Source organism: Suricata suricatta, chromosome 1, assembly GCF_006229205.1.
Source record: "Suricata suricatta isolate VVHF042 chromosome 1, meerkat_22Aug2017_6uvM2_HiC, whole genome shotgun sequence".
Taxonomy (NCBI): Eukaryota; Metazoa; Chordata; class Mammalia; order Carnivora; family Herpestidae; genus Suricata; species Suricata suricatta.
The window spans coordinates 156,784,958-156,807,350 of NC_043700.1; the positions used below are offsets into that span (position 1 = coordinate 156,784,958).

Genomic DNA, 22,393 nt, shown 5'->3' on the forward strand with positions numbered 1-22,393 from the left:
TTAATAAATACTTTTTAGTAATTAAATAAATAAGAAAGTAACTTGTATGATTTTAAAGATAATCAGGATCATTGTTCCTGTCAAAAGCAAGGAACTACAGTGCCTGGGTGGCCAGTTAAGTGTCTGACTTCAGCTCAGGTCACTATCTTATGGTTTGTGACTTCAAGCCCCGCTTTGGGCTTTCTGCTGTTGGTGCAGAGCCAGGTTTGGATCCTCTGTCCCTACCCGCCTTCTCCTCCCATTCTCACATGTTTCCCTCTCTCTCTTTCTCTCTCTGTCAAAAACAAATAAACATTAAAAAAAAAAGATTAAGGAGCTAATAGCTGATGACCTTTGATATTTTATAAACATACTACTGAGTATGAACAGCTCTTCTAGATAGAAGCAAAATGAAGCTAACTGGTTGACATTTACTGGTAAGGCATCCATTGAGTCAGGAGAATTATAGCCTGTTATGACAGAACCACAGATTCTGAGGTTGAGAATTCTATTCAGTTGGTTTTCAATAACATAGAATAGACCATTCTAGCTCTGTATTATTTACATAGCTTATTTCTCTGAAGCTTTTCTGGCTTTACTAAGGCTAAATTTGTAAAACTTTATGTTTTACAAAATAGTATTTTTTTTATAAAGCATAGTTTGGTTTTTGTCGACCCAGTATCAGTTTTGCTAATAATAGTACCATGTTCTTTGTATTTTGACCATGTTTTAGTCCATGAAGTTCTTATGGGACTGCTGTTCACAAAGGCAACTGGGTTGTTGAGAAGGTAACTGAAGTCTGGCTGTAATTGGGATGAGCACATAATCTGAGATGAGTGAATTAAAAGCTCTTGATCAAATATTATATACAGATATTGGGAAATAAAAGGTAAGTTCATGATAATTGTTTAAATCATGCCCCCTGCCAAAGAGGTGACTCCCACCTTTAGTGGAAAAGAATGAGGAAACTAGATAGAGAAGCAAAACTGACAAATTCAGAGAACTGATAATGTTTGATTACTTGGTGTCTGATGTAGGTACCACCTCTAACCTTTCTAGATAAGTAAATTAGGTTAATTTCTTTTTTTAGATCTTTTTTTCTTTTATTTTTCATAAGCTAATTTGAATTTGATTCTTACCATCTGTAAACAAAATGTGAACTGACCTCATGAAATGGGCCCAACATGTGTGGGTTTTCACTAGCAAGAACTTGCTTCAAAGAAAGCTCTAAACAGGAAATACAATGATCCACTTTGTAGGTGCATTAGTCTTCTTCTTTAGTCAACCCAGGCTTATTCATAGCGTGCTGATTTACAGAGTGGCAGAATAGGGTGAGTACAGAAAAGATGGTATGTTCAACAGTAGGGATTTTTTTTCTCACCAAGACCGACCTTATTATTGCCACTGCTGTTTTTCTCAGTCATTGGTGTGCATCAGGGACCTGAGATGAAATGGTATTTCTAAGAGATCAGCCAGCTTACAGGTCAACTGCATTGGGCTTTTTCTGTTTTACAAAAGCCAATAATCTCTAGTCTCCAAAATATTTGTTTTGAATTTGTTTTTGTTTTCCTACCTGTATTGCTTCTGTTGGATCCATTGCTGATGGGTTTACTGCATATTCTGAATATCATCACAATATTTCATACAAATCATCTCCCATCTTCTGACTTAGTTCGCAGTGGAACATGTAATATAGTAGACAAATGTCAGGTTTCTCTGGGTTTTTCATATACCTCACTTGTGGTAACAGGTTATAATTTATTATTATAATTATTTTAGTAGTGAAAAAAGAACTAAGTCAAACATAGACTATGTAGGAAAGGATTGAAGACGCGGTTCGAAAACCAAGCCTTGTGATGAGCAGAACCCGAGGCAGCTCTGGTTTTGTCTCTGGTAGATGATACTGAAGCTTTAATATATTGTCATCAGAAACAGCTCTAGCTAATTTTGGTTTTTGAATGTGTTTGATTGATTTTTTTTTCCCTGAGACTAAAATTTCTGGAGGGTAGAATCTGGTTGGTTTAGTTTGGGTCATGGGCCCACTTGTATTATCAGGGTAGGGAGGAGTCCGTTATCAAAAGAAAGAATATATTAAATATTAGCATCCAAGGACTGGACTGTGGTAGCTACTACTTTTGCTTTCTCAGTGTATTTCCTGTGTGTCTCCTTCTCATACTTCCTGCCCATTCTCTGATAGTAAATCTGTTCTCCTAGCTATATGGTTGACCATATGATCCAAGCTATTGATAAATGTATCTAGCTGCTAGAGAGTCATTTTTCTAATGTCAAAATGATAACAGTCATCTTATCTGTCATATTGAAATTCATCACCAGGTATAAAATCTTTTCTGCAGGGATAATTATAATGAAAAATATAAGACATTGATTTTGCATAATGAAAATGATGCAGTGTTGTGAGTAATGCACTGTTTTAATTTCATTAATTTTATAGAGGTGATGAGTATGGACCAAGGCCAAATGTTACTTATGGTATAATATATAAGCAGATATTTTGTAGTTGTTCCAATAGATTAAAAATAGGAACAAAAGTGACACTTTGTATGATACATAGAAACATAGGCATGCCAACCTGAAGACAAACCAAAAAAAAAAAATAGCAGTTTGGGTTGTATTTGTATGTTTCACATGTATGTAATCAGAGATCTGATTTTTAAATTTTTAGGGAACAAAATTCTGCCAGACACAGATCTTATGCCTACATCATTCTATACATTTTCCTTAAAGTAATATATTATCTTAGTTTTGGAATTTTTGGTTTTATAGTCATATGTCCCTCAGGCAAACTGTGAAAACTCTTTAAGTCTCCCAACCAGATTGTGAAAAAGGAACAATGTCATTCATTTTTGTGTCTCATAACCTAGGGACATAATAGCACAGGACATGATAATCACATACTTAAAGTAAGGGCTTTGGCTTAGGGACAGCCAAGTTTGATTACTGGATTTACCATATTCCAGCCATGTAACCATGGATGAGTCATTGAATATAATCAAGCTTATTAAATTCTTTCTTGTGTTTTGTGAATAACATTGCCTCTTTAGGTAATGTGGGAAGTAGGTGACAGCTTAAGTATATTTCTAATCATAGCCTCTGGCATATAAATTTTAAATAAATTATAGCCAGTAACTTCAGTTTTTCAGTAAATATTTGTGATGATTAGGTGAATGACTTCTAAGCTCTTCTTGGTAAACCTGTGCTCTTTGTCAAAAGAATTATATCAATGAATGTAGACTTGTATCTATAACGCAAGAGCAACATCTAATATGTGTTTGATATTGTGTTTTTTGAATGTATAAAATTATAAAAACTCATTGTTTTGTTGAATGAGTAAACATACATACTACATAAAATATTTTTCTTTGAAAAGGAGTCTCACAATTAAATAAACTAGGCAGAGGAACTATTAATTTTAAAAATTTATTTTAAATGTTTATTTTTGAGAGAGAGAAACAGAGAGTGAAAGAGGAGTAGCAGAGAGAGGAGACATAGAATCTGAAGTGGGCTCCAGCTCTGAGCTGTCAACACAGAGCCCAACGCAGGGCTCAAACTCACAAACTGTGAGATCATGACCTGAGCCTAAGTCAGATGCTTAACCGACTGAGCCACCCAGGCACCCAGGAACTATTGAATTACTATACAATGAAAATGTAGTTTCATTGATTATTCTGTTTACTGAATTAACAGATGTTCAAAATAACTGGCAAATATTTTAATGCTGGTAGAGCTAATTGATATATTATTAATGGATCATCAATTGATATGATTAAAATGCAAGATATATACTTTCTTTTTAAATGTCTCCTGATTATATATGCTTCATCTCATGAATTAGCATCAAGTATATACATTTTTAAATTTGAGTGCAACAGTAGAAAACTGTTTAAGTCACCCATAATTGAATTTGATATATGACATTTAGTTTTCTTGTTCTACTCATCAACAAACATTTTGGTTGCACAGTCATGAAAAATCATGAAACTCAAAATCTGCATGCATTTACCTATATTTGCACTATTACCAAGTGAAAATACTGATAGCTTGGAGAATTCAGAAGATAACCTGGTTTGCTGAATACAGTTACTGTCATGGTTACTGTATATTGAGAAAGGAAACTTAATGAGAATAGAAAATTCTGCAACTCCTTTTAAGAAAAATATAAGTAGGGGCACTTGGGTGGCTCAGTTGGTTAAGCATCCAGCTTCGGCTTAGGTCATGATCTCATGGTTTGTGGGTTTGAGCCCCGCATTGGGCTCTGTGCTGACAGCTAGCTCAGAACCTGGAGCCTGCTTCGGATTCTATGCCTCCCTCTCTCTCTGACCCTCCCCTGTTCGCGCTGTCTCTCAAAAATAAATAAAAAACATTAAAAAAAAAGAAAGAAAGAAAAATATAAATAGAAGTGATAGGGATAAGAAAGGTTTTAGTCTTGTTTATGGATACTTCTGAGAAAGAATTTGGAAATTCTCAAAATAACTATAACTTTGAAGTAAGAACCAAAGAAGAATTTGATTTTCAGATCACACCTCTATATCTACTCTCCCCTAACTCTTACCTACTCACACCCACCTCAGCCACAGGGAAATGTCCTATGTCTTTATTAAGGTATCATTTGTCTTTATTAAGGAAGGTATTATTTTTCTATGAATAATCAATGAAGGTGTTAAAATCAGTGATGGTAGTAATAATAATTGGTCACATTTATTAAGCACTTACTATATGCCAGCTACCGTATAAGTACTTTTCATATGTTACTTATTCATCATTAGTTGTGTGCCTATTAGGTTTCGAACATAAGCACTAGGATATAGTGTAAAAAAAATGGTAATTCATGCCCTCAGGGAGCTTATATTTTATTGAAGGAAGATAGATACATTACATCACTTAATCCTTTTCAACTTTATTACTTTGGCACCAGTATTATCTCTATCTACCACTGAAGAAATTGAGGCGTGGAGAAGTTTGGCGATTTACTTTTAAGTTATATGGCTAGTTAAGGACTAAACCAGGAACTTAAAAACACTGCTTTCTTTCTCTACCATGATATTCTGCTTTTCCTAGTCTGCTGCTTCTTAATTTATAATGCTCTGCATTTTTCGAGAAAAGTGGAGCTTACCTACCTGCCAGCATCTGCATCCACATACTCTGTCTTCATTATTTTAATACAGATGACTTCTCTAGGTACCACTCTGATGCCAGCTCCTCTATCTGTATCCAGGATTCTTTCTTCTTGTCTAGTTAAGGGCCATGTTTTAGCGATTTTCTCCTTTCTCTTCTGTTTTTTCCGCTCTCTCTATAGGATCATTTTCAGTCAGAGGATATAATGCTATTATTCACCATTATTTAAAACCACACACACACACACACACACACACACACACACACACACACACACACACCTTCTTTACCTTACTTTCCTCTTCAGTTACTGACTGGTTTATCTACTCTTTGTTAAAAGCAGAATTCTTCACGAGTTATCTATACTGACTACATCTAGTTGTACTTCTTTCATTGTTCTTAAAACCATTGGATTCAGACTATTGCTCTCCAGTGAAATTTCCCTGTCTAGGTCCAAAGGCTTCCATATTACTAAAGCCAATGGTCATTTGTTGGTTCCCTTATTGACATTTGACACAAATAATACCTGTCTTTTCCTTGAAATTCCTTCTGTAGTTGGCTGCCAGTTAACCACACTCTCCTGGTTTTCTATTTTACTGGTAGCTTTTACTTGGTCTCTTTTACCAGTTTTTTCTCATCTTGTCAACCTTCTAATGACAGAATGATCCAGCACTGAGTCCTTGATAATTTCTTTTCTTTTTCTCTATTCACTTATTTGGTGACCTCATTTAGTCTTGGAGTTTTAAATACAATTATATATCTGCAATAGATTATAGCATTTCACTCAATCATTCATTCTTTGTGTCTCCTTAGTAAGATATCACATTTTTGCTCCTACAGGGTGACTAACCTTGGACAGTGCCACCTTGTATGTGGAATATACATCACTACTCCTTTCTTTGGCCTGATCATGTGATTGACTGGGTTAGGCTGATGAAATGTGAGTGGAAATGACAGTATATCATTTTGAAGCAGAAGCTTTATATGTTAAATTATTGCTGTCTTGTTTTTTCATATAAAGCAAGACTGATATATCCCAGAAAGAGATCCTTCTCTCATCCAGAATGCTGGAATAATAAAACAGAAACAAAAGTGCAGCGTGAAGCCCATATAGCTACCAGGAAGTAATGTGAGAGAGAAATAATTATTTGTTTTTGTAACCAATGAGATTTGGGGAATGGAGTTTTTTATTGCTGCAGAGCTAACTAAAATACCATCTCTAATACATTAACTCTAGCTCATCTTTTTATGTACTCTCAACTTACATATCCAAATGTTTACCCAGCATTTTAAATTAGATGACCAGTAGACATCTCAAACCTAACATTCTTGCCTTTCCCCCAGCATACTCCCATCCCCTCTCCTGTGGATGCCACCCTTTCACTTACTGTGGCTGACCAAACATGGAATCATCCTTGGTTCTTCTCTTTATCATCATTCCCACATTCTAATAAGGAAATCCTGTTAGCTCTACTTTGAATGTATATCCATAATTCTACCACTTCTCACCACTTCCATTGCTACTTCCTACTCCAAGCCATAATTATTTATTGCCTGAATTTAAAAGAACCTCCTTTCTCCACCCGTTTTCCTCCATAGCCTCTTTTCACACAGCAGTCATATTTTAAAATGACAATTGATACTATCTTCCTTTTGCTTATTACTCATTTCTGGACTATATGAAAATCACTGTGCTCTGAGGATTTTTTTTTTAATTGCTTTTCCTCTTGTCTTTTCTTTCAGTTGGCCACAGGGTTTACTGTCTCATTTCCTTTAAGTCTTTATTCAAATATTATCTTTACAGTGAGGCCTTTTCTTCTAAATTACACACACTCATTATATAGCTCATTATATAGGGGATAGTGCCCATCTCCTTTGTTTGTTCTTAGCATTTACCATTTGTTACATTATAGGACTTGCTTTGTTTCCTTCCCCCATTTTAATGTATGCTATAACACTACAGAAATTTCTGTTTTGGTCTTTTCTGTATCCACAGTACCTGGCATATAGTAGGTACAATAAATACCTGCTAAATGAATATGTTGAGGTTTTCTTTGATACATTCATATATGTTGTTATGAACTGAATATTTGCATCCCCCCCAAAACTCATGTATTGAACCCTTAACTCCTACTATGATGACATTTGGATGTTGAACCTTTGGAAGGTAATTACATTTATATGAGGTGATGAGAGTGGGGCCCCCATGAAGGATGAATGTGTCCTTATGAGAAGAGACTGGATTTTGTTCTCTCCCCCAACATGTGAAAAGGCAGCAGTCTGAAAGCTAGGAAGAGAGCTCTTCCCAGGAACCAAATTGGCCAGCACCTGATCTTGGACTTCCCAGCCTCCAAAATTGTAAGAAATAAATGTCAGTTGGTAAGAAATAAATGTATGCCACTCAATCTGTGGTATTTTGTTGTAGCAGGTCGAGCTGACTAGGATTTTGTTATTAGGAATGGGTCGCTGCTGTGTAACAAATACCTTAACATGTGAAGCAGCTTCAGGACTGGGTAATGGGTAGAAGCTGGAAGAGTTTTGAAGTGCAAACTAAAAATATGAATGTTAAGGGTAATTCTGGTGAGGTCTTAGATGGAAATGAGGAATATGTCATTAGACACTGGAGGCAAGATGAACCTTGTTATCAGGTGGCAGAGAATTTACCAAAACTGTGTTCTAGTGTGGAAGATGAAATTTGGGAGGGATTAGATTGGGTAATTCGTTGAGACGATTCCTCAGCAAAGTGTTGAAGGAGTGACTTGGTCAAATGCAAAGAGAGAGAGATGAATTGAAGAAGAGATTATTAAGCAGTAGGAACCATAACTTGAGGATCTAGAAAATTCTCAGGTAACTCTCATCCAGGGACTGAGAAAGCATGTTCCAAAGAGAATACCAAAGGTTTGGCTGAACTGTCACTGAATAAATAATTTATGGGATTATACATGCCACTTTAAACTTAAGGGGTTGAAGATGGGCTTTTTAACATGTAGGTTAAAAGGAGAAAAACAGTCTATGGCACTTAACTTTAAACTAGCTAGCTATTGGACGGTGATCCAGAGAAACCCTGGATATGTGGGATAGAATTCTTGGAATTCCTTTTGTACTTTTATAAAATTTAGGTAAAGGGTATGCTTCATATCTTTTCTGAGGTCCCCCTGGGTGCATGGAGAAGTCCAAGGGCTTATTTTATTATTTAGTCTCCAGCTGTTGAAATAAAATCACTGAAAAAAAGAGGCAGAAATCCAAGAGACATTATTTCTCTTATCTTTCTTCTCTGTAACTATTCAGTCACCAGATTCAGGAAAGGCTATTATTTCTTGATCTTCTTCCCTTCTCTGCATTCCCATTTTCACTACCTTCAATTTTTAATCATTTCCCACTGAGTTTATTTCAGAAGTGTTCATTTTGCTACCAGGTCTGTGCCTTTCCATATTGTACTTACAGTTACTTTTCTGTAACATGTAGATCATCAGACTACTCTTTAGCTAAAATTCCTTAGTGGCCCCTCATTGCCATCAGGACCTAGTTCAAACACCTTAGCAGGAAATGGGAAAATAATTCCAAAAAAGTTATGTTTATGTCATCTTGTCACCATTACTTTCCTGTTTTATATCACATGCAATTTTTATAGAATCTAATCTTTCTTCCTTCCTTCCTTCCTTCCTTCCTTCCTTCCTTCCTATTTCCTTCCTTCCTTCCTATTTCCTTCTTTCCTGATGCTGCAAGCATGGGCTTTGTCAGTCTACTTAAGGTAGTCTTTCACTGCCCCATATATTTATAGAACTAAGGGCACATCCGTTTTTTTTTTTTTAATGTTTATTTTTGAGACAGAGAGAGATAAAGTGCCAGATCGCAAACAAGGGAGTGGTAGAGAGAGAGGGAGACCCAGAATCTGAAACAGGCTCCAGACTCAGCTGTCAGCACAGAACCTGACGCGGTGCTCTAACCCACAACCTGCAAGATCAGGACCTGAGCCAGAATCTAACGCTTAATTGACTGAGCCACCCAGGCGCCTCTGGGCACATGCTTTTCAAACCATCTACAGTTTTCTCTTGTCTGTTTTCTCGAATAGACTGGAAGCTTCATGAAGTCAGAAGTGTGTCTTACTCTTTTATCTCCAGGGCACAAGAAAATTTCTAATATACAATAAATACATATTTAGATAAATGTTCTTCCATTTAAATATTCTGTCTTTTCTAGAATTGCTAATTATTAGCATTCTCATCTTTTGACAGGGACTTGAAAATAATGTTGGCTATTGTTCTGCTTAGTATTTGAATTTTCCACCTTGTCAGTTCTCTTGGAACACCTTGGGTAACAGGGATCTTACTACCTCCCAAGAAAGCCTGTTCCTTATAAGATAGCTTTAATATTTATAATCCTCTTCATCACATTGAGCCAACATCTACCTCTAAAGTTCTATTCTAATTTCTCTTACTTTTGTCCCATTGAACCCCATTCACTTTTCTTGAAGACATCATAAATAATGAAAAGTTTTGACTATGTTTCTTGCTGCTGTAACAGATTTTACATTGTATTTGGAGAAAAAAGACATTACTCAGGAGCTTCCTATTGTACATCCATACATAATGCAGGGGATTGTTCATTGCAATATGACCCAATTACAAAAAACATTTAAATAACATATTTATTGAACAGTAAAATATTATGCTAATAAAAGTAGTGCACCAAAATGTGTAATATGCTTTAGGGAAATGTGAAATTCTAAAAACTGGGTATTATGCTTTCTATGAAGAAGATTTTGAAGTTATTTTAAGGTACAGTGACTTTTTACAATTGCATTAGAGCACCAAACTGAATAGAGAGGATTTTTGTAACAATATATGACTATAATGCTAACATTTGTCTCTAGAAAGTTTGATTCTCTGGTTTGCAAAGTACAGTCTTTATAAGATATGCTTTCCATAAAATACTGGAAGTCATATTTATACCTTTCCTATAAAGAATCTAACTTGTCTTTTCTTAGTCTTTATCTTAAATAATACTAAAGAATCTGGCTAGCAAACCTAATATACTTACAGTTTATTTTTTTAATTTTTTTTTACTGTTTATTTATTTTGTGTGAGAGAGAGAGAGAGCATGCACAAGTTGGGGAGGGGCAGAGAGAGAGGGAGACTCAGAATCCAAAGCAGGCTCCAGGCCCTAAGCTGTCAGCACAAAGTCTGATGCGGGGCTCGAACCCACAAGCTGCGAGATCATGACCTGAGCTGAAGTCACATGCTTAACCAACTGAGCCACCCAGGTGCCCCAACTTGCAGTTTATTTTTAAATATCCAAGCATTATCACATACAATGTCTATATGTGAGGTAATTATGTAGCTGAAGTAACAAATCAGAATACTAAAACTTATGGAAACTTAATTTTATTTCAGCAGTATGGGAACATCAGTTATCTGCTTGAAAATTAAATGGTGCATCTTTATTTATATTTAAAGAAAACATAAGCTGTCTTCTTATATGGTGCCTTATGTTTCTGAGTGAATGACTTTGCTATATGGATTGAGTAGTGAAAATTCAAATCTCACATTTAATCAAATCTCTGAAAAATTTAAATTGGTTTTGTTTTGGAGAATCAGAATCAGCCCTAGGAAAAATGTCCCTTTACCACTCCCAAGAGGAGTTATTATCAGCTACCATCTTTATCCACCAACAATGGAAATTGAGGGCAGGATAGGTCCAGGTAAAATATTTTGGGCTTTCAAAATGGATAGAGATATGAAAGAGGAGCAGGGTGCAAACTACATCCTAAGTAAATTACATATAGCCATTAATACCAACAAATGATACTTTGCACATGGAATTAGAGGAAATAGACAAGTCTACCAATGGAAGAAGAATAAGCAACATATCACCTTCCCTTTTGTCCAATAATTCGCTTCGTGCCATAGTCAGACTACAAAAGTTTTAGAGTGGAAAAGTGGTGATATGCATCAAAAGTTAACAAAATTAGAGCACTGGAGTACTACTAAGTATAATCAGGCAGGGAGTCTGATTTATTTGAATTTGAGGACAAGGTCAGGCAAATTTAAAATCCAACACTGAATCATTGAAAGTGGCCATGGTTAGAATCAGGTCCTAAGATAATGGGTTATAATTGTATTTGTTAGCTAAAGCAAGTTAGGAAGGTGGTATTTTCAAGGAGAATCACTTGCCAAAATTGGAAACACCTTCCAAGAACAGAATAACAGTTATTTGAAAACATTAAAAGACTGAACCTCTTGACTGAAAAATAAACACAGAAAGCATAGCTTAACCAATTCTGTATCTGACCTTCTAGAAAGAAACTGATAATGAGCCATCCATGGAATTGTGAGAACCAGAGCTTGAGAGCAAAAATCCATGTCAGCCCAAAAAAACACAACAGAATGAGGAATTATGAGAGCACAGACTTCTAGTTACTGCAGTAAATGTTTTCAGTTACTGTAGTCTTCTCTGGATTGTAAAATTCAATTTAGTCATTGTCTGACTGAAACCTCTATCTTAGTACAGACTGCTGTAACAAATACCAGCCACTGAGTAGCTTATAAACAGTTCTGGAGGCCACAAGTTTGAGATCAGAGTGCCTGCATGGGGATGTGCAGGCCCTCTTCTGGAGTGCAGACCACCAGCTTCTCACTGGGTTTTACATAATGAACAGGGCCAGAGATCTCTTTGGAGCCTGTTTTATAAGCACTAATCCCATTCACAAGGGATTATGTTTTCTCTTGCTTTCTCTGATATAAATATATTTATAAGGACCTATTCCAGTGGACTCTTGGGAATGTTTGCCACATCGATTTTAGGGAGTGGGCCTATTACATAGTAGGGAAATGGTCTGGGAATAGGTCCCTTTCCCCTGAGAGTGGGAAAGGAGATTCAGTTAGAGATCTGTGAGGGTGAGGTTAAAGCAACCTCTCCAGGGGACCTTTTCCTCTTTGCCCTACTCCTCCTCTTAGGCCCTTAGGAGGACGTCCAGTTTTTCAAAGCCCCATGGCTCCAAGCCTGGTCTCACTTGTTTCTCTGCTAGGCTTATGTGTGGACCACATTAAGCACCCTGTGACCTGAGGACTCCATGTAATGATTTTATGTGTACATGTGAATATGTAAATGCCAACATTTCAAATAATTCACTAAAGTATTTGTAGCTACTCAGCCAAAAAAAAAAAAAGAAAGATTTTGTCATTTAAGCATCTCCCAAAGGCTCCATCTCCAAATACCATTACCTTTGGGAGTTAGGATTTCAAAATATGCAGTGTGATAGGGGGAGACACAAGTACTCAGATCATAGCAACATTCCTCTAGATAACTCTTTTTTAAAATGTTTGTTTATTTAGAGACTGACAGAGGAGCAGAGAGAGAGGCGACAGAGAATCCCAAGTAGGCTCCACATTGTCAGCATGGAGCCTAACCCATGAACCTTGAAATTATGACCTGAGATGAAATCAAGGGTTATAAGCATAACTAACTGAGTGAGCCAGGCGTCCCTCTAGATAAAAGTCTTAAAGAAGCAGGCCATAGACTGAATATAGCTTCCAGATGTGTTTTGTTTGCCCTGCACCTTATTTAGAAACTAAATCTACTCCAGGGGCCCTGGGTAGCTCAGTCATTTAACCGTCAGACTTCGGCTAAGGTTATGATCTTGTGGTTTGTGAGTTCCAGTGCCGCATTGGGTTCTGTGCAGGCAGCTCAGAGTCTGGAGCCTGCTTCAGATTCTTTGTCTCCCTCTCACTCTCCCCCTTCCCCGCTTGTACTCGCTTTCTGTCTCTCTCTCAAAAACAAACATTAAACATTTTTTTTTTTAAAGAAAGGAACTAAATCTACTCTTAAAAATCAGGGTATTTCACATTCATAACTTAGATATTCAGTGCCTCTTTTAAAATTAGATCTAGAAATCCCACTCAAGTTCCAACAAGGTGCAAAAGTCAAGTCCAGTTAAAGAACATTGTATCATTAGTAGTGCACCATGATTTCCAGCTGTCCCCTGACACTAAAGCTTAGTGTTTGTTCTCATTTTTTATCATTCTTACACCATGGGTTTTCTTTGTTATAGTAGGGGAGTATTTCTCTGTGTCCCTGACTCAGAATGGAAAGTCGAATCAGCTTACAAATGGACACTGTATTTCATATGTTTTAAGAAAACAGAGAATACATATATTTTTGTTGAAGTGTAAAAAATGTCTGCCTGATTCTTAAGAAAACCTTCAGCCTATTCGCCCCTTTTCTATTATTTTTCTAGCTTCTGTCGACATTTAAGTAATGCCTTGTGCTCTGTATTCAACAATCAAAAAAATTTTTTTAATCTTATTTAAAGCTCACCACCCAAACTCCTTAAGTAATTTGGTTTCCTGGAGTCTCTGCTCATAGGAATAGGTACCCTGAATACAGTAGGCAATAGCAGTAAATCATCCTGGTGTCTAAGACTGGATTAGAGAGAAGAGGAAATTAAGTAAAACTCATTGCACTTAAATATCCTAAATTGCAAACAAAAATGCTAAAGGATTCTGGCATAATGGCAGTTTGAAAAAGAACAGTTTGGGAAAGGTAATCTTTCAGATCACTTCAGTTGAATCACATAGGTGGTTGTGAACTTCCTGAGTGAAGCCGACCTGTGTGTATTGTCGTTGGACATAGTTTTAATTCAAAACCATTTTTGTCTCTCTAATATCCTATAAGAGTCCGAATTACTTTCCTCATGTAGTCAACTTCCACTCATGATGCATAGGTTCAGAAATGCGTAAATAAAACCTATGTAGAGAGTCAGTTTGTTGCAGAAATCATTAGTTATTTGTTAGTTTGGTGTACATGTATAATGCATATATGTTTATATATACACACATATATGGATATAACTTCAAATATAAATGATAAATGATATTTGAATTCTCAGTTTTTTTCATCCTTAGTCCATATAATTGGAGTTTTTATTTTCTGTTTAAGAAATTATATAGAACATAAACTCTGTACCTGCATTGTGCTGGATTTCTTGCTTCTTAAGTTCATAAATTATGACTTGGCAGGGGTGGGGAGATAATTATGTAAGTATATAAAGTCTGACTAAATAAGGACTAAATTTGGGCAAATTATAATCATGCTCATAAACTCTGATAGAAATGTTGGGAGCAGGATAAGAGACCGTATTTTGTACATGAAAGTTAAAATGTTGTAGTCCTCTGGAAAATGTATCAAAGAGAATTTTAGGGCCAACTAGACCACTAGCTCACCATTGGTAGGAATAGGATTCTATCCTTGGGTCTAAGACCATCCAACATAAAGAACATACATATACACCCCCTCACACCCACATATACACAAATAGGGAAATGGGAAATGTCTTTCCTTATAAGCTCATGAAGTTATACCCCTTTAAAAAAAGGAAAATTGAAACAAGCTATTATATACGTATATATATATATATATATATATATATACACATATATATATTTAAATACATATATCCACATATATATTTAAATATATATAGTTAATTTGCCATTCAACTGATATGACATATAAAAACTGATGCATAACTCTCCTTACTCCCTTATTTTCTTATCTTCTCCAGTATGGCCCTATGTCTGGATTCTTAGTTTTATCAGAATTCATTCATTTAGCAAATGTTTATTGAGAACTTTTATATGTAAGATACTCCATAGGAGCTAGGAATTCAAATATGGATAAAAGAATTTCTGCTCTCAATAAGTTTATGAGTAAGTGGGAGGAAAAGTCAGAGAACAAGGAATGTTAATAAAGTTTGGTATATACCATGATAGAGCTAAGAGCCTTTTGTTCCTCTGCTGGGCACCAAATTCCATTGTTAACCTAGCTCTCCCATTAAACTTCTTATAAGTTATTTCTCCTTAGACCACAATAGTTATTATTATTATCTTTATTTATGTATGAGGAGAATGAAGCAAAGAATGTTTGAGGCCTGCCCAATGCCACAAAGTTATTAATCAAGTTGCAGAGCTGAGACCAGAATTTTGCACCCAGGATCATGTTGTTCATATGTTTACTTGCAGTCTCACCAGTGTGGTTTTAAAAAATATAGACAATATGCAGATAGATGACAGCTGTGATTAAAGGGATCAGTAAGTTGCTTTAATGGATGATGGGATTCTTAGGCCTCTTATAAGTCACTCTGCTCAACAACTTCTGACCTATAGTTAGAATTTCTGATTTCTCCTGGGCTCTCTTGATTTTTAATCCTTAATATTTCCAAAGGTCTGAGAAGGGCATCACAAAAAGCAATTCATCATGTTGGCCAGCAGAGATCCATATTTCCCTGGGGCAAAGCAATGAACCTTTGAGTTTCAAAGAGCTTGGGATATCAAGTCCAAACATTCAGATTCAGGCATAAAACTAAAAGGAATGAAAAGACTCTAAAAATGTATTCTCAGCCCTAATTCTATTCTTACTTCCTCAACAAGAAACAGTGTTATTGTGAACACATACAGGAACAGTTCAGTTCTCTCCCCTGTCCTGGGACCAGGAGAACACAGTAGGAATGACTGAACAATTAAAGCAATATAATCTATACGTGGAAGGAAGAGGAGACCGTGTACTTAGTAAAGGGCATTTCTAATGTGACTCTGGAAGCTGTGCCAGCTCTTTAATGGATACCTTGGTTTCATGAAAACAGCAGGAAACTATACTCACTCCAGGTGCCACCATTTAGGTGGCCTTCTGCTGCTGGTTCTGCTGACAAGTACACATAGGAGCAGCAGCTATTTTTCAAGGAGCTCTGGCTTCTGCTGGCATAGCATCCTTTTTAAAGCCTTTTCTACTCACTTAAAAAGGCTCTGATTAAGAAAGAGCTGAGGCTCTCTGCTAAGAGAACACTTAGCTTGATGTGTAACTCACCTGCCTTCCAAGAAGTTTTCTTGTGTTTGATTTGCAGGCAGCTTAAGTGACTGAGAAATTAAGGGCCAGGATGGTTTTAAGGCTCAGAAGGAGGAATTCCCTAGCCCAGTTGGAAGACATATTTTACTATAATTTGCTTCTGCGTGTACTCACCAGTGTCATTCTGAGTTCTCTTCCAGGCATTTGAACACATCAAAAATCTTTTTTTGTGTGTGTTTTCTTTGTTTCTCTCTGCTGAATTCAGAATAACTTTCTCAGATTTATTTTCTTGTTCAGTAATTCTCTCTTCAGTTGTGACTGCCATTAAACCCACTCATTGGATTTTTAATTTTAATTATATTTTTACAAATACTTGGTTCTTTTTTAAATCTTGTCATTTTTTATAATTTATTATTCATAGAATATTTTAAGACGTTCAAAAATTCTTTGAATGTATCAAATGTTTATTACAGAGTCTGTCTCTGATAATTCCATTATCTAAAATACTTATATTTTATAATTTCTTCTGGATCTTACCCTCGGTGCCTTGTTTCCTTTGTGTTTGGTAATTTCTTTGTGAACTGCTCATTTTCCTTAGATTTTTAGTAGTGGGAATCCTCTCAGATCTGGGATAGAAGTGTGTTCTGCAGAGGATTTACATTTACTTCTCTGAGTTTAGGATCTCTAAATTATGTTCTCAACTTGAGAATTCAGACTACCAAGACAGTGTGAAATTGGGCTATAAAACCTGCAGGAGGGATAGTTGGTGGTTCCAAAATCTTAATCATCATTTTTAACCAATGTTCTCCAGGCACTTTCAAGGTTTAAGATAATTAGTTTTCTTTCAGTTTTATACCGAATGAATTATTTCTGGTCTACCCTTTCCCTGAAGATACAACCCTTTGGAATCTGGTTATAAGAAGATGGGTTTTCTGCCTTAGATGAATTTGGGTTTTGGTTACTAGTTTCAACACACAATGAAACCATGAAAACTGAAATTAGAGTTAAGTTTTTGAGGAAAAGATCTCAGAATAAGTGCTGATTAAAACTCGTGTATTTGTCTGGGTTCCACTATCACTGAACCTCTTCTTTGAGAATATACATATTTCTGTGTGTCCTGCCACATTACTATAAGTAGAAAACTTAATCAGAAACACCAGGAAGGAGATGTGGACCCATACGTAGCTATTCTTATAATTTCTTATAATTTACTCACTTTTATTTTTTATTTTATTTTATTTTTTTGCTGAAGTAGAATGCCTTTTTATTCTTTTCTCCATGTAATTTCAGCTTTGTTATCTGTACTTCTTGAGACTGAAAATATATGAAACTTTCATCAGTTAAAATAACCACTACTTACATGTTTGCACTATTTGTGGACTATTTGCATGTTTAGGCACTTGACAGTATGCAGAAACATGAATTGACTATTATCTAACGACTGCCCAATATATGGCTAAGATAATGGCTAATTGAGAAAGAGAGGGAAACTGACTTTCCAAGGGCCATGCAGCCACTCACTTGTCTAGATTTTCTATGCTCTATGACTCTCAGTTTAGAAAATAGTTTAGAAAGTAGTATGTCTATACTAGGTTATCTTAAATTGTATAAACAGATTTTCACTTAACTTTGAATAAATATTATCCCAGCTTCTATAAAACAGTACTATAAGAAACGCTTATATAATGAAATTACAATGAAGTACTGTACTTACAAACAGAATCCAAAATCCCTTTGAGGCATGCAAGGTTCTGCATTACTGGCTATTGTCAACCTTTTCTGACTTACCTGTTGATAGCTTCTCTCTAGTTCACAATGCTTCAGTTACACTGAGTTGCTTTTAGTTTCCACCTCAGGACCTTCATCTTCTTAGAATATCCTTCCCCCTCTTCTACTGGAATATTTCATTCTGATCATTGTATTGTCTCACCCTGTCTTTTCCTCAAATAAGTATTTCCTGCGTACAGAATATTAGTATTACTTTTCTATTCCCATTTTATAATACTTAGCATCTTTTATAAAATTTATAACATTGTGTAATTATAAAAGATGGCGATTGTTCCATGGTTTGCTCCCCCACTGAGTTGTGTAAGCTCCACAAGAGCAAAGAATACATGTGTTTTTTTTAAACTACTGTTTCAACAAATGCTCAAATTTACAGATAATAGCATAACATAAAATCTTCTCATCTTTCTTTGCTGTAAAATGAAGATAACTAACTTCCATGTTTTCTGACAGAAGTTAAAAGAAAATAAAATACTGAACTAAGAAGGGATTCTAAAGTAGACATCCACATATTAAATGGTGTGCAATGCACTCCACCACCAACAGTGAAAAATTCATATGCTGTGTTCTTCACTAAAATTCGAAATGATGCAGGTGGTAGAGCAAATTTATTGCTTTTGAGTAGTTGAAACAATTAATGAGGGAATATAAAGATCTCTCTGAGTACACTTTGAACCGGTAACAGAGGAATGAGTTAGAATTTACTATGGGAAGTCAGAGAAGAAAGAACAGCAAGAAGGAATAAGTGTTTCAGAAACTGTGGAAAGCCACATGTACTTAGAATGCAGAAAGTGAATAGATTTGTATAAGATGTTGCTGGTTTAGTGAACAAGGGTCAGAAAAGTCTTATAATAGGTCATTGTTATGGACTGAATGTTTGTGTATCCCAGAATTCATATGTGGAAGCCCTAGTCCCTGGTTTGACTCATTTTGGAGATAGGGCATGTGAGGAGATGATAAATGGGTTAAGTCAGCCATATGGGTGGGAACCTTCTGCTAGGGCTGTTGCCTATATAAGAGAAAGAAGATACCAAGTTTGCTCAGTCTCCATGTGAAGACAACAAAGAGGCAGCCATCTCCAAGTCAGGAAGAGAATTCTCAACAGAAATTGAATGCTGCCAGATCTTGATCCTGAGTTTTCCAGCCTCAGAACTGTGAGAAAACAAAATTCTGTTGTTCAAGCTATGCAGTTCGTGCTATTTTTTTTTTTAATGGTAGCCCAAACAACCTGGGCAATCACATCAAAGATGTTAGTCTTTATCTTAAAAGCAGTACATTATATGACTGCTAAAGGAAAATCATTAAATATATAAATACAAGTCATTTATTTTTGTTCCTTAAAAAAAGAAAAGAAAAAAAAAGAAGCTATATTGTGTGGTACTTTATCCAGACCTAAAGAAATTTGACTTTTCAGTCATTGTCCGGTTATTTTGGTAGATATTTGTACAGCCTAATAGTTTGAGTAGGTTGTGTGCACAACGGATCTTGATATAAGATTGTATTAAGATGAAATAAGTTTTTAGATGTATTTTTTTAAATATATGGAATTCAGTAGAAAGAAAGCACAAGAACACAGTTTCAGACAATAGCCTAAGCTACTTTAGCACACTTAATATTAAAACAAGGCCAATCATATTTTTCCTAATGACAGGAGCAGCCAGGCAGAATGTTGAATTTCATAACAATTCCTGGAAAGAGCCCAAATTTCCATCAACTGATGAATGGATAAAGAAGATGTGGGTTATATATACAACGGAATACTATTTGGCAATGAGAAACAATGAAATCTTGCCATTTGCAAAAATGTGGATAGAACTCGAGGATATTATGCTAAGTGAAATAAGTAGGTCAGAGAAAGATAGGTATCATGTGTTTTCACTCATATGTGGAACTTGAGAAACTTAACAGAAGACCATGGGGAAAGGGAAGGGGAAAAAATAGTTTCAAACAGAGAGGGAGGCAAACCCATAAGAGACTCTTAACTATAGGGAATAAACTGAGGGTTGATGGAGGGGGTTAATGGGAGAGAGGGGGAAATGGGTTAGGGGCATTGAGGAAGACACTTCTTGGGATGAGCACTGGGTGTTGTATGGAAGCAATGAATCATGGGAAACTACCCCCAAACCAAGAGCACACTGTATACACTGTATGCCAGCTAACGTGGCAGTGAAACAGAATTCTGTGTGCAGCAGAAAAACTTAGGACCAGTAGAACTCTAGATCTGAAGGGCTGTTCTCAGTGTATCAGACAGCTGTGCTTACCAGATCATCAGTCTTTATTTAAGCAAAAGCATTAGGCCTGATACAACCTTTCTAGTTAACCATATATCTTAAATAGCAGTCATCCTATCATTTGCATCTGTTAGGTTATTAACAAACCCTCTGATTTATATTTCTATAGTTAGGTTTCAGGTACATATGTAACCATTCCTGAAATCTGAATTTCTGGTTAGTGTTTTTAAAATTCTAACAACTCTTTGGCCGGAAACTAAGGTTAAGTTATTCACATGAATATCATACTATTGAAATGGTATCATTATATTGAAATCTTTTTAGAGTACATCATCAGAGAGTATAACAAAGGTTTTTAAGTGTAAATGTTATACAGTCATGTTTCTGCATATAGAACATCATATGTGAAGAAGATTCAACATAAATAACTGAATAAATGCAATAAATCATGTTAACAGAATGGAGGATACAAATTACTGTCATCTCAATGCATTTTCTAAATACATTTGACAAAATTCAACATCTTTTCATGATTAAAAGAAAAAAATCAAGAAATTATATATAGAGGGAATATACCTCAACATAATAAAGGCCATATATGGCAAGTGCATAGCTAACATCTTCAACACTGAAAGGTTGAGTTTTTCTTTCAAGATTATGAAGAATACAGGAGTGTCCATTCTCACTGCTCCTGTTCAACATAGTACTAGAAGTCATAGCCAAAACAATTAGGCAAGAAAAAGAAAAGGCATCCAAGTGAGAAAGGAATAAATAAAATTATCTCCATTTGCAAATGACATGATCACATAGACAGAAAACTTTAAAGACTCCATCAAAAAACTGTTAGAGCTAATTAAAGTAAATTTGCAGTATACGAAATTAATATACAAAAATAATTTGCATTTCTTTGCACTAACAATGAACTTTTGGAAAGAGAAGTTAAGAAAACAATTTTATTTACAATAGTATCAAAAACAGGAAAATTTTTAGAAATAAATTTAACCAAGGGGGTGAAAGACTCTAACAAAAGCTATAAGACACTGATGAAAGAAACTGAAGAAGATACATATAAATGGAAGTATATCCTTTGTTTATGACTTAGAAGAATTAATACTGTTAAATTGTCCATACCATCAAGGTAATCTACAGATTCTGTGCAGTCCTTACCAAACTTTCACATAAGTAGATAAAAGCAATCTTAAAATTCATATTGAATCACAAATGATCACAAACAAGCAATTCTGAGAAAAAAGAACAAAGGTGGATACTATATACTGCCTGATTTAAAACTATATTACAAAGCTATTGTAATGCAAACAGTAGGGAACTGGATGAAAACAGATACATATGCCAGTGGAACCAAGTAAAGAGCCCAGGAATATACCCACATATAGACAGTCAATTAATCTTTGACAAGGAATCCAAAAACATGCAATAGGGAAAGAATAGTCTCTTCAATGAATGATGTTGGGAAAACTGGCTATACACATGCTGAAGAATAATATTGGATCCCTGTCTTATACTACTCATGAAAATTAACTTGAAATGGATTAAAGACTTAAATGGAAGACCTGAAACAATAAAACTCATAGAAGAAAACACAGGTAAAAAGCTCTTAGACGTTGGTCTTGGCAACGATTTTTGGATTTGACACCAAAAGGCAAAGTAGACAAGTCAGAGATTATTAAACTAAAAAGATTCTGCACAGCAAAGGAAACAATCAACAAAATGAAAAGTCAGTCTACAGAATGGGAGAAAATATTTGAAAAGTATATATCTGATAAGGGGTTAATATCCAAAATATATAAGAAACCTACACAACTCAATAGGAAAAAAAAATCAGCCTGATTAAAAAATGGGCAGATGACCTGCATAGATGACAGTTTACCAAAGAATATCTCCACATGGCTAATAAGTACATGAGGAGGTACTCAACATCATTAATCAACTGTGAAATGCAAGTGAAAACCACAGTGAGGTATTCCCATACACCTTTAAGATGGCTGTTATTAAAAAGACAAGATAAAGTTTTGTCAAGAATGTGAAGAGAACCCTCCTGCGTTCTTTTTGGGAATGTAAACTAGTATAGCTATTATGGGAAGAAGTATAGAGGTTCCTCAAACAATTAAAAATAGAACTATTATATGACCCAGCAGTCCCACTTCTGTGTCCATATCCAAAGGAAATGAAGTCAATATCTTGAGATATATGCACTCCTGTGTTCATTACAGCATTATTCACAAGACTTGGAACAAACCTATATTTGCTGACAAATAATGGGATAAAGAAGAAAATCTCTTCAATATTTGGAATGAAATGTAATTCAGCCAAAACAAACTAGTAAATCCATTTGTGACAACACGAATGAACCTGGAAGGTAGTATTATGTTAAAAGAAGTAAGTTGCTGGGATGCCTGGGTGGCTCG

At 35.5% G+C, this 22,393-nt stretch overlaps 1 protein-coding gene across 4 annotated transcripts in view; it reads left to right on the plus strand.

Annotated features, from left to right (window-relative positions):
• The window catches only part of LOC115298013 (cytochrome c oxidase subunit 7B2, mitochondrial), a 137,475-nt gene that overhangs the window by 94,248 nt on the left and 20,834 nt on the right, over window positions 1-22,393 (plus strand). For 3 of the 4 annotated variants that reach the window (XM_029946329.1, XM_029946338.1, XM_029946322.1), the window contains one exon: window positions 713-868. The exons of the other annotated variant lie outside the window; for it this stretch is intronic. The gene's annotated coding sequence lies outside the window, so the exon portion shown is untranslated. The remainder of the gene's footprint in view (window positions 1-712; window positions 869-22,393) is intronic. 4 annotated transcript variants of the gene reach the window in all.